Source organism: Moschus berezovskii, chromosome 15 (assembly GCF_049115385.1).
Source record: "Moschus berezovskii isolate FMDL1 chromosome 15, NW_MosBer_1.0, whole genome shotgun sequence".
Taxonomy (NCBI): Eukaryota; Metazoa; Chordata; class Mammalia; order Artiodactyla; family Moschidae; genus Moschus; species Moschus berezovskii.
In genome coordinates this window covers 19482290-19494940 of record NC_142474.1, presented here as the reverse complement: position 1 = coordinate 19494940, position 12651 = coordinate 19482290, and the positions used below count along the sequence as shown (strand labels likewise).

General features: G+C 43.7%; 1 protein-coding gene across 11 annotated transcripts in view; it reads right to left on the bottom strand.

The window, feature by feature from the left end:
* Nucleotides 1-4308, bottom strand: part of NCOA6 (nuclear receptor coactivator 6) — a 94099-nt gene extending 89791 nt beyond the window's left edge. For 7 of the 11 annotated variants that reach the window (XM_055435985.2, XM_055435966.2, XM_055436046.2 and 4 more), the window contains exon 1: nucleotides 4100-4304. The gene's annotated coding sequence lies outside the window, so the exon portion shown is untranslated. Of the gene's footprint in view, nucleotides 1-4099 lie in introns of all 11 variants that reach the window. The other 4 variants (XR_008687246.2, XR_008687245.2, XM_055436038.2 and 1 more) reach the window with 4 other exon arrangements.
* Between the last annotated feature and the right edge of the window lie 8343 nt (nucleotides 4309-12651).

The window sequence follows — 12651 nt, the reverse complement described above, 5'->3', positions numbered from 1 at the left end:
TAATAAAAAAATATGAAGAAATATCTTGAAAAAGACAACCCAATAGAAAAAAATGACAAAACAGGCCCCAGTAAGGTCTAAACTGTGAAAACCTGGCAAGAAGCAGTTGTCACACAGTGGACCCCAAAACAGTAAACCATGGCACCACTGACCAATATAAAATATTCAGGGATCTATGTCATGCTGTAGATACACAGAGCATGCAGAATCCGGCCAGAAAGACAGTGCCAAGATGGTTATTCTTCCCATAGGAACTGGATGGTAAATCAGAAGTTTAATGTCCAACATTCAGACACACAGATCAGGAACTGGCAAATATCTTTGGTAAAGGGCCAGAAAGTAAATATTTTCAATTTTGTGAGCTATATATTCTGTCACAACTATTTAACCTGCCATTGGTAGTATGAAAGCAGACAAAAGCAATATGTAAATGAGTGTGCCGATGTTGCAATAAAACTTTATTTACATAAACAAGTGGTGGAACAGATTTGATGCATGGGCCACAGTCTGCCAAGACCTGACATTGATAGTTATGATTTCCCTACTCTAGGAATACTTTCCTAGTCTGATGAGACATGATTTTCTTAAGCAATAAATGACATCACACTTGACAGCTCTGCACTGGCTTCCAAAAGTCTATTATTCTACACAAAAAAAACTCTTCCCTTATTATCTGCAGCAATTCTCACTCATTTTCCTTTCACTCCTTTTTTAAACCTCTTTGACTGCCACCCCAAACTAGAAATCTAAAAAATTCCCCTTCTTGCTCATCACTCACAATGTAATTATATCAACACTTGAAAATTCTAACTCTATTCAACGTGCCCAGCTTCTGCCTTGGTTCAGGCCCTCATTCCCTCATTACTTCTTTTCTGCTCTCCAATCCACCCTCCCTCCAAAACACATTCATTTATCTCCTAAAAATTAAACCTCATCATAACTCCACTCCTTGAAAGCCTCTCTAAAAGCCAAGGATTCAGTCCAAATTCCTTAGCAAGGTCCTTCAACCCAGGTTCCAAACAATCTTCCCAGTCTCATTTCCAACCACTCTTTCACACACACACACTATGCTGCAAACACGTTAAATTACATTCCCTGAAAACGTATGTCCTTACATGAAAGTTCTTCTCTCTTCTGCACCTGGCAAACTCCTTTAACCTTCAGGACACATCTCAAGTCTCACTTATTTCCAAAGCCTTCCCTGATCCTAGAGCAGAGATATGCCTACCTGTGTCCTAAGAACCTGACAACTCTCCTTTGGCATTTAACATCCTGAACGGTCATTGTTTACATGTTCACTTCTCTCATGGGACTGAATATCCAAAGTGAAAAGACCCTATCCTGCCTTAAAGACCTATGACTCCTCATAGCCTAGCACGATGGCTGATATAGATGTCTCAGTGAATAGTAAATCTCTGTTGAACGGAAGACATCCTTTGTGGTTCCTTAACCACATGGGAGTTCACAGACAGAATTATGGGGGAAGGGGGGAGGGGCTGTGAACTTGGATAGGAAAAAAATTACTTTATTTTCACTAACTTCTAACTGAAGTTACCACTTTACTCAAATATGAACGTAGGCAGTAAGCCATTCTTGTATTAGCAGATCTGTGATTCTGCTACTGTAATCACAGATATCTTTATATCATATTATAGTTATTCAGTATCTTAAAAAATTATTTATGTTCATTTGATATAATTATCAGACCCACCACTAGATCTAATTTCTTAATTTGCTGATAAAAAAGTATATCAATATTACATCACTATTTATATATTGCAGTTACTGCATTTCAGTAATTGGTTTCTCTATAACCCCATGTATTTTGTTTTATCCAATTAAAAATATTATTCTGAAAGGGATCCATAAGCTTTGCTAAACTGCCGACAAAGGTCCATCTAGTCAAAGCTATATTTTTTCCAGTAGTCATGGAGAGAGTTGGACCAAAAGGAAAGCTGAGCACCGAAGAATTGATGCTTTCCAACTGTGGTACTGGAGAAGACTCTTGAGAGTCCCTTTGAGTGCAAGGAGATTAAACCAGTCAATCCTAAAGGAAATCAATCCTGAATATTCATTGGAAAGACTGATGTTGAAGCTCCAATCCTTTGGCCACTTGATGCAAAGAGCCAACTCACTGGAAAAGACCCTGATGCTGGGAAAGACTGAGGGCAGGAGAAGAGGGCAACAGTGGATGAGATGATTGGGTGGCATCATCAACACATTGTACATGAATCTGAGAAACTCTGGGAGACAATGAAGGACAGGTAAGCCTGGAATGCTGCAGTCCACGGGCTGGCAAAGAGTTGAACACGACTTAGTGCCTGAACAACAACAAAGAGGCCCATGGTACAGCAAAATTAGGCTTTCCTGCATTAGAAAGACACAAAACAAATGAATCACGTTGCTGAATAAGGATACTGAACATATATTAAAAATATCATTGCTATGAACATCTTCATAACCTTTTTGTTGAAAGTCTTTTTTGATTATATGGGGGCCCCGGGACAACTATAACAAAACTGAGAATTCTCTCATAGTTCATGGGGACTTTGAACTCTTCTATCATGATTGAACTTCAATTACAGTCATGATAGAGATCCATTGTTCATTGCTACCTTTTAGGTTTTTTGTGTCCCTTTGCTATACAGTAAACACCTAGAAGAGAAGGAGCATCTCTTAAGACTCTATATAAAGATAGAAGTCAAAAAGATTCTTAAGATAACTTCTTTGCACAAACAGAAGTACACTAGAAATTATCAAATAGCTAGTTATCTATACTTTTCTATCCCCCTCAGTTTTTGTACTGACAAACTCAATACAAAAAGAACTTACTTAGTAGTTCTTTGATATATGCTGCCATACTTGACTTTTTAATACTTTTCGCCCACATGGCAAATTCCTCTAAGGCAGCTCTGTTGAATAAGGAGGCAAAAAGCCGGAGTTCTAGTACTACTTCTGCCATTTACTAGTTAGATCTTGAGGAGTCAACTTTACTTTTCTGTGTCTCAGCTAAAATTACTACATAATCTGAAATCATTACATGATCTAAGGCCTTTGCAGTTTTCACACATTCAATCCTTTACCATTCTCACGGCTTCAATAACGCCTTTCTGATGACCTCCCCAGGTGACACTGCTCTTAAAAAACAGTGGGCTGTCCCCTTCCTGGGAAGACACCTTGGGTCACCGCCCACAAACAGCCGGGTCCCTCCTTTTAAAGACACACACACAAACTCCCTAAGTTGATGGAGGCTCTCTCTCTTCTTGCCAACCAGTTCCACTCTGCATTCTTTTGCTGGCCAGCTCCGGCACCCAAACCTCAATCCCCCTTCTCTCTCTTCTTCATCAAAGCCTTACTTTTTCTGTTGCTCTTGCCAATAGGGAGTACAGGATCCTGGGGGCACATATGTCCTCAGTCCCTTGGGAGTTACACGGACTTGCCCCGCAACTCTAATGATTAGACCAGTCTGATATTCGCCTCTGTACCGAAAGGGCCCCCATTTCCAATCAACCCTTTCACCATCACCCCCCGCCCCCCGCAAAGAACTGTCCCAGCCCTGACAGCCTGGGCTCAAATCCCACGCCCCTCCGCGCCCTGCCGGTCTGGGGTCCTGAACATGGACCACGGCCTAACCCAGCTCCAGTTCCTGCTCCCCAAGCCCCACGGATCCCGATCCCGATCCCGTTTGGACCCAGCGACCCTTCCCGGCGACCCCGGCCACGACCCCACGTCCGACTCCCTCCAGTTCCTCGGGCCTGGAGCGCCACCCCGTGCAGACCCCGGCCGGCTCAGCACTCCCTCAGCTCCCGGACACCGAGTCCCGCACCCTCCCCAACGCTGCCGGGCCCCCAACGGTCCCCAGCGCCCGCGCCCGCAGGCCCCGGGCCCGCTCCCCAACATGGCGACGGGGACACGAGCGCGGCGGGCGGGCGGGGCGGCTACGGGCCGGGACCGCACAGGGGCCGTGCTCCGCGGTCCGCCGGCGCCATTTTCCCGCGCCGGGCCCGGGCGGCGCCTCCTTCCCGCGGAGCCAGCCGGGCCGGCACCGCGGACGCCCGGCGGGCCCACCCCTTACGGGCCCGCGTCGCCGTCAGCTCACCTGAGCGCGGCCCCAGCCCTCCCGGGCGGGCCTCGGAGCACCGGCCCGGGCCGTGCGTGCCCGCGGCCCTCCGTGTGTCTGTCGGCCCGTCCTCGCGTGCGCCCGTCTATCCGGCCGTCGGCGCCCGGCCGCCCGCAGCCCGACCCGGCTGGGCCTCAGGGAGCCGGCGGGGAGGGGGATGGGCCGGACCGGGCCGGGGAGGGAGGGGGAGGGAGGGAGAGAGGGTGGGAGCGCGGGAGAGGGCGGGGCAGGGCGGGGGCGGGGCCTTGGCCACGTGACCAAACGTCCCCGAGAGCGCGGAGCAGAGCGCGCGTCAGCTCGGTTGGGTGCAGAGCTGGGAGCCGGGCTATGAGATTGTTTGTCTCCTGGCGTTGTAATATTGCCAGTGGCTGCTGCCCCCATCTTGGAGTCACTGCACAGCCGTATGGGAACCCTCTGAGCTGAGTGTTCTTGGGCAAGTCAACTCTCCAAGCCTCAGTTTATGCACCTGAGAAATAACACTAATGATGATAAAGATCATCTTTAGCCTTTACTGGTGTTTGCCTGTAAGTCCCTTCATTGTGACCCTAGCAGACTCAGTGGGTACAAGGGAGTGTGGCCCTTTCCCCCTCTTCCCAAATATAGGGAGGCCTCTGGAGCACTGGGCTTGATGCCTGTCCTAAAGGCCTGGATTCAGATCTGGCTTTCACTCTTGATAGCTGCGTAATTTCCCTTTGCCTCAACTTCAGCTTCCTCATCTGTGAAATGGGAGTTAAGGGTCTATCACAAGCATCATGTTAGATAGACAAGCAGGGGATTGTTAGCTTTTTATACAGCTCAGGCATATTGGTCTCATCTAAGAAAAATCAGAGTCATTTCATTCCACCAATATATTTATTGAGCACACACTATGTGCTTGGACTGGTGCAGTAGCCCTCTAAGGCCGGTCCACATTCTTTCTGGCTCCCCTCCAACCTATTCTCCACCCCGCTGTCAGAGCAATATTTCTAAGTCAGAAATCTGGTCATGTCTCTCCTCTATTTGAAACTATTTGATGGTTCATATTGCTCTTATGATAAAGGTCAAATAGATGTCTCACTCTTGCCCTTCCCACATCGCCAGGCTTATCTCCTAGCACTCTTTAACTCTCTCCGGACTGTAAGTACATTGATCTTCATATACTGTACTTCCTTCCTTCTTAGGATCCTTGCACATACTGATCGGTCCATCTGGTGTGATCCCCCTCCTCATTAGATAATTTGTCAGCCTTCAGATCCCTGCTCAAACATCACTACCCCAAGAACACCTTCTCTGAGGATTCTTTAGGCAAGTTCTCTTGCTTGTCCTTAATAGGACTCACTAGGTTGTTTATCACCTGTCTTCACGAGGCTGTGGACCTCATTGGGGGGGAGAGTTTATCCATCTTGTTTACCACCGTTTTCTCAGCACATAGCACAGGGCCTGGCAGAGAGCATATGCTCAGTAAATATCTGTTGTGTGTGAATCCTGAGAATGGTGGTGGACCCTAAAGGGCAGAGAAAAATAAAGGGAACCACAGGCAGCCAAAAGGGGGCACCTCGGACACTTGAGCCCAAGAAATTAACACCAAAAGGGTTTACAAGAGCCTGGAAAAAAAATTTTAAGCTTTTCCTTCTTTTAGAAAATGAAGTATGAATTACATACAGGAAAATGCAAACATCTTAAGTGTACACCTAATACATTTTTACCTACGTTCCTGTTTACCACCACAATTATCACTTTAACTTCAAAAAGTTAAGTATAGAATTACCATTTGATCCAGAAATACTACTTCTGGATGTTTACCCCAAAAAAGTAGAAGCAGGGACTTAAACAGATATTTGTACACTCATGTTCATAGCAGCATTATTCACTATAGCCAAAAGGCAGAAGCAGGCTGTATATCTGTCAGATGAATGGATAAACAAAATGCGGCATATACATACAATGGAATATTAGCCTTAAAAAGGAAGGAAATTTTGGCACACGCTATAACATTGCAGACATTGAAGACATTATGCTAAGTGAAATAAGGCAGTCACAAAAGATCAACTACTATGTGATTCCTCATACGAGGATCCTGAAAAACAAAGCTGAAACTGTTAGTGGCTCAGTCGTGTCTGGCTGTTTGTAGCCTTCAAGGCTCCTCTGTCCATGGGATTTCCCAGCAAGAATATTGGAATGGGTTGCCATTTCCTTCTCCAGGGGATCTTTCTGACCCAGGAATCAAATCTGGGTCTCCTGCATTGCAGGCAGATTTTACTGACTGAGTATGAGGGAAGCCCCTATTAGCTGTGTGACTTCAGGTAAATCCGGCATTATTATCTTATGGATGGTACAGCTTGAACCAAAAGGAGAAAAATGACTCCTCCCACAGGGTCTGAAGTATTTTTTCCCTTTGTTTTTAAATCCTTATGTGGTTTTTGTTCCCCAAGGACTATAAGCTCTATTTGTGTAGTATCATTGCCTGTAATATAACTTAACTTTTTTGTGCTACAATTGCCTCATCTGTAAGGTGCAGATAATAAAGGTAGCTTACAGGATCAGACGGTAAAGAATCTGCCTACAAAGCAGGAGACCCAGGTTCAGTCTCTGAGTGGGGTAGATCCCCTGGAGAACAGAACGGCTACCCACTCCAGTATTCTTGCCCTGAGAATCCCATGGACAGAGGATCCTGGTGGGCTACAGTCTATGGGCTCGCAAAGAGTCGGACACAACTGAGTGACTTTCAGTTCAGTTCAGTTAATTCCCTCAGTCGTGTCCGACTCTTTGCAACCTCACGGACTGCAGCATGCCAGGCTTCCCTGTCCATCACCAACCCCCGGAGCTTGCTCAAACTCGTGTCCATAGGGTCAATGATGCCATCCAACCATCTCATCCTCTGTCATCCCCTTCTCCTCTTGCCTTCAATCTTTCCCAGTATCAGGGTCTTTTCCATTGAGTCAGTTCTTCACATCAGGTGGCCAAAGTATTGGAGTTTCAGCTTCAGCATCAGTCCTTCCAATGAACACCCAGGACTGATTTCTTTTAGGATGAACTAAGTGGATCTCCTTGCAGTCCAAGAGACTCTCAAGAGTCTTCTCCAACACCACAGTTCAAAAGCATCACTTCACTTCCACTTCATTTCAAAATGAATTAATAGATACAAAATGTTTAGAAGAGTGACTAGCACTTATGATGGCCTCAATAAGCAACAAGACTATCTGAGGCTGCTGAAGAGGTTATCAGTCTGTTTCACAGAATGCTTTGAGCAAGAAAAGCAGTCCTGAGATATCCAGGACTGTTCTGGATTCAGATTTAGATAAAGAGAAAGTGTTATATGCTCAGTCGTGTCCGATTCTTTGTGACCCATGGACTGCATGTTGGTTGCCACGCTCCTCTGTCCAAGGAATTCTCCACCCAAGAATACTGAAGTGGATTGCCATTTCCTTTTCCAGGGGATCTTCCTGACCCAGGGATCAAACCTGGGTCTCCTGCACTGCAGACAGATTCTTTACTGTTTGATCCACCAAGGAAGTCCGATAGATAAAGAGAAAGCAAATCAATTATTCTTTGATGTGAACAATTTGGCTTTTTTTTTTAATTGGAGGATAGTTGTTTTACAATATTGTGTTAGTTTCTGCTGTACAACTACATGAATCAGCTGTAAGTATACATATATGCCCTCCCTTTTGAGCCTCCCTCCTACCCACCCCCATCCTAGCCATCTAGGTCATCACAGAGCCCGGAGCTGAGCTACCTTTGTTATACAACAGCTTCCCATCAGGTATCTATTTTACACATTGTAGTGTATATATGTCAGTGCTAATCTCTCAATGTTTCCCATTCTCTCCTTCCCACTCTGTGACCACAAGTCTGTTCTTTATGTCTGCATCTCTATTTTTGCCCTGCAAATAAGTTCATCAGTACCATTTTATTAGATTCCATATATATGTGTTAGGGCTTCCCTCGTAGCTCAGTCGGTCAAGAATCTGCCTGCAATGCAGGAGACTTGGGTTCAATTCCTGGGTGGGAAAGGCACACTGGAGAAGGAAATGGCAACTCACTCCAGTATTCTTGCCTGGAGAATTCCATGGACAGAGGAGCCCGGCAGGCTACAGTCCATGGAGTCGCAAGGATCAGACATGACTTAGCGACCAAACCACAACCACCACATATATATGCGTTAATGTAGGATATTTGTTTTTCTTTTTCTGACTTACTTTGATCGGCATTTTTTGAGCATTTGTTTTCATGTTTGTCCGATGGGCTTAAGCTTTGCAGTGGTAAGACTGAGAGTGAACTCTAGAACCATGTCTTTAAGAACAACATCAAACAGAAAAAAAAAAAGACCAAAACCTACTAGAGCACATCAACATGCTACTGTCTGTGGGACTCATCACGACGGTGCCAAATGGCAAGGTTATCACATTTGGTTAGGCAAGTGGTGTTTTCCTGGAGGACATCACATATAAGTGGATGCCACTCAGTGGTACACACTGTAATGTATACATTTATTGTGGTAATTTACCAGTAGATGGCAGTAATGTGCCTTATTATTACAAAATCAATTCAGTTTTCAGACAGTAGGAAATAAAGTGTCTTGAAGAGGGATAAAAATTTTGAAAAATAGAATACACAGTCAAAAAAAATGAAAGAGTATCAAGAAGATACCAATAAAAAGGAGAAATATTCTAGGATTTATAAAACCTGATTTCAAAAAATTCTGAAAATTTAAACATTATACTAGCATACAACATTAAGACATGAAAATACACAACTCATAAGTGTAAAGCCTGATGATTTTTCACAAAATGAACACACATGTCCAGTTCAGCTCAGTTCAGTCGCTCAGTGTCTGACTCTGCAACGCCGTGGACTGCAGCATGCCAGGCCTCCCTGCTGCTGCTGCTAAGTCACTTCAGTCGTGTCCGACTCTGTGTGACCCCATAGATGGAAGCCCACCAGGCTCCCCTGTCCCTGGGATTCTCCAGGCAAGAACACTGGAGTGGGTTGCCATTTCCTTCTCCACCAGGCCTCCCTATCCATCACCAACTCCTGGAGTTTACCCAAACTCTTGTCCATTGAGTCAGTGATGCCATCCAACCACCTCATCCTCTGTCGTCCCCTTCTCCTCCCGCTTTCAATCTTTCCAAGCATCAGGGTCTTTTCCAATGAGTCAGTTCTATGCATCAGGTGGCCAAGTTATTGGAGTTTCAGCTTCAACATCAGTCCTTCCAATGAACACTCAGGACTGATCTCCTTGAGGATGGACTGGTTGGATCTCCTTGCAGTACAAGGAACTCTCAAAAGTCTTCTTCAACACTGCAACTCAAAAGCATCAATTCTTCCGTGCTCAGCTTTCTTTATAGTCCAACTCTCACATCCATACATGACTAGTGGAAAAACCATAGCTTTGATTAGACGGACCTTTGTTGGCAAAGTAATAAAAATAATAACAATAATTATGATGATAGAATCTATTGAACACTTACTGTGTACCAGGCTGTATGCTAAATGCAAACAGACTTTCCAAGATATCGGAATCTTGCTTTGATAAATAAGAATTGTTCCACTTGACAAACTTTTTATTCAAAGCTGTCCTATCATTGTTTGTATATTTAAGAAATAAAATGACCCCAAGATGCCCATGTAGCCCCCAAAAACCTGCTGCATGGAAGGTCCTGTAACATCAGCATAGGAGAGTTGGTATGACCACGGATGTTCAGTTCAGTTCAGTTCAGTTCAGTCGCTCAGTCGTGTCCGACTCTCCGCGACCCCATGAATCACAGCACGCCAGGCCTCCCTGTCCATCACCAACTCCCGGAGTACACTCAAACTCATGTCCACAGAGTCGGTGATGCCATCCAGCCATCTCATTCTCCGTCGTCCCCTTCTCCTCCCGCCCCCAACCTTTCCCAGCATCAGAGTCTTTTCCAGTGAGTCAACTCGTTGCATGAGGTGGCCAAAGTATTGGAGTTTCAGTTTTATCATCAGTCCCTCCAATGAACATCCAGGATTGATCTCCTTTAGAATGGACTGGTTGGATCTCCTTGCAGTGTAAGGGACTCTCAAGAGTCTTCTCCAACACCACAGTTCAAAAGCATCGATTCTTCGGCGATCAGCTTTCTTCACAGTCCAACTCTCACATCCATACATGACCACGGGAAAAACCATTGCCTTGACTAGACGGACCTTGGTTGGCAAAGTAATGTCTCTGCTTTTTAATATACTATCAAGGTTGGTCATAACTTTCCTTCCAAGGAGCAAGCGTCTTTTAATTTCATGGCTGCAATCAGCATCTGCAGTGATTTTGGAGCCCAAAAAAACAAAGTCTGACACTGTTTCCACTGTTTTTCCATCTATTTCCCATGAAGTGATGGGACCAGATGCCATGATTACTCAAGCATTTAAAGATATCAGGGCAAGGATAGTCAAAGCTTCATTGGAAACCACTCAAATATCCATCAATAGGAAACCAGTTAAAATGTTTAATGAACTATGATGAATCATTATAAATTATCAGGTAAATCTATGTATCTTGATATTGACATGAAAAAATGTCCATGTTATATAGGTAACTGAAAAAAAAAAGATGTTGTAAACACTGTGACTAATATAATCCCATTTTCACTTTTAAAAAGAACAATGAAGGACTTCCCTGGTGGTCCAGTGGTTACGACTCCAAGGTCCCAATGTAGGGGGCCCAGTTTGATTCCTTATCAGGGAACTAGGTCCTACATGCCACAACTAAGACCCAATGCAGCCAAATAAATAAAATATTATTTAAAAAATAAATAGAATGATGATATATGTGATAGCTGCAGAAAAAAGTAGTTGGAGGAATATATGAGATGTTTGGAGGAGTTGGAGGAATATGTGAGGAACAGTGAGATTTTTGAAAAGTTGAGATTTTGAGGGCATGGATCATTTATATTATATGCTTATGAAATGTTTGATATTTGAATGACTGTTACATCTGTAATCAGATAAAGTAATAAAGTTTTTTTCAAAGAAGAGAGGGACATGATCTTTGGAGTCAAACAAACTGCTTTTATATCATGGATCTGCCAGCTATCAGCTGGGTGACCTTGGACAAGTTATTTCATGTCTCTGAACCACAATTTCCGCATCCATAAAATGGAGAAATTAGTATCAACCTCATAAAAATGTTGTGCCGACCTTAATAGTTTTGTCACATACTTTCATTCTCTCAGTATGTTCTAGAATAGACGTTGACAAACTATTGTCCTTAGGCCAAATTGGACCCTGTTTTTCTAAAATAAAGTTTTATGGACTACAGCCACAGCCATCTGTTTACCTATTGTCCATGCCTGCTTTTGCACTATAACAGCAAAGATGAGTAATTACTATAAGGACCAGATGGCTTGAAAGACTGAAATATTCGTATCTGGCCCTTTGCAGAAAAAGTCTGTTGAGTGACCCCTGCTCTAGGAGGAGTACACTGGTGTTCTTTCAACTCTTCACCATGGGATGTTTGCACTTACTGTTCTCTTTGTCTAAAACGACATTCCCACACCCCGCATCTAATATTTTCTGTCAGTCTTGCTCATCTCATTATCTGGAGGAAGCTGATCCCACTCCAGAACAGAATAAAATTACCTTTCCTGTTGTACTTCCTCATAGCTATCCTCATAGACAGTATCATGATGGCAATTATTCTAATTATCTGGGTCTTTATTTATTTAATGTTTGACTTCCCCTATAAACTGAAAATCCACACACAAAAAATTGTCTATTTTTTTAATCCTGAATCTCCAGTGCTTAACAAAATACCTGTAACATAATGGGTAGATAACATTCATGTATGAATGATATAATCTGTAAAATGTATTTATTATCTGATATATACTGTGTAAAGTATGCTTTATAACAAACAGTTTACCTAGAAGATGTTCAAATGGTTAAGAGCATAGATTAGGAGTTCAGTATCCTGAGACTGAATCCCAATTCTTCCATTTAATACAGGAGGAACATTAAACTAGTTCCTTAACTTCTTTTTGCCATCTGTAAAATGGGAATAATATCAGTACCAACCTCATGAAGTCTGTAATGAAGATTTATAATGTAATTAATATTATCCACATAAAGCATTTAGCATACAGCCTGGTACACAGTAAGTGTTCAATAGATTCTATCATTATAATTATTGTTATTATTTTTATTAGTTTTAGTCTTGGATGCCTGCTATGTGTTAAGTCAGTCATGTCTGATTCTTTGCGACCCCATGGACTGTAGCCCACCAGTTCCTCTGTCCATGGGATTCTCCAGGCAAGAAAACTGGAGTGGGTTGCCATGCCTTTCTCCAGGGGATCTTCCTGACCCAGGGATTGAACTCAAGTCTCTTAATCTCCTGCATTAGCAGGTGGGTTTTTTTTTACGATTAGCGCCACCTGGGAAGCAGTCTTGGATAGATGGCAGATATTGTTATGACTTCCATAAAGTTCATTCCAGCTTGCCCTGGAGTCAGGGCTATTGGGATAAGGTGAGCCAAGGTCTCCTCTCTCATTCCCCTCCCAGCACAACGAAACATAAATCAAGTCAGAGCCATGGTT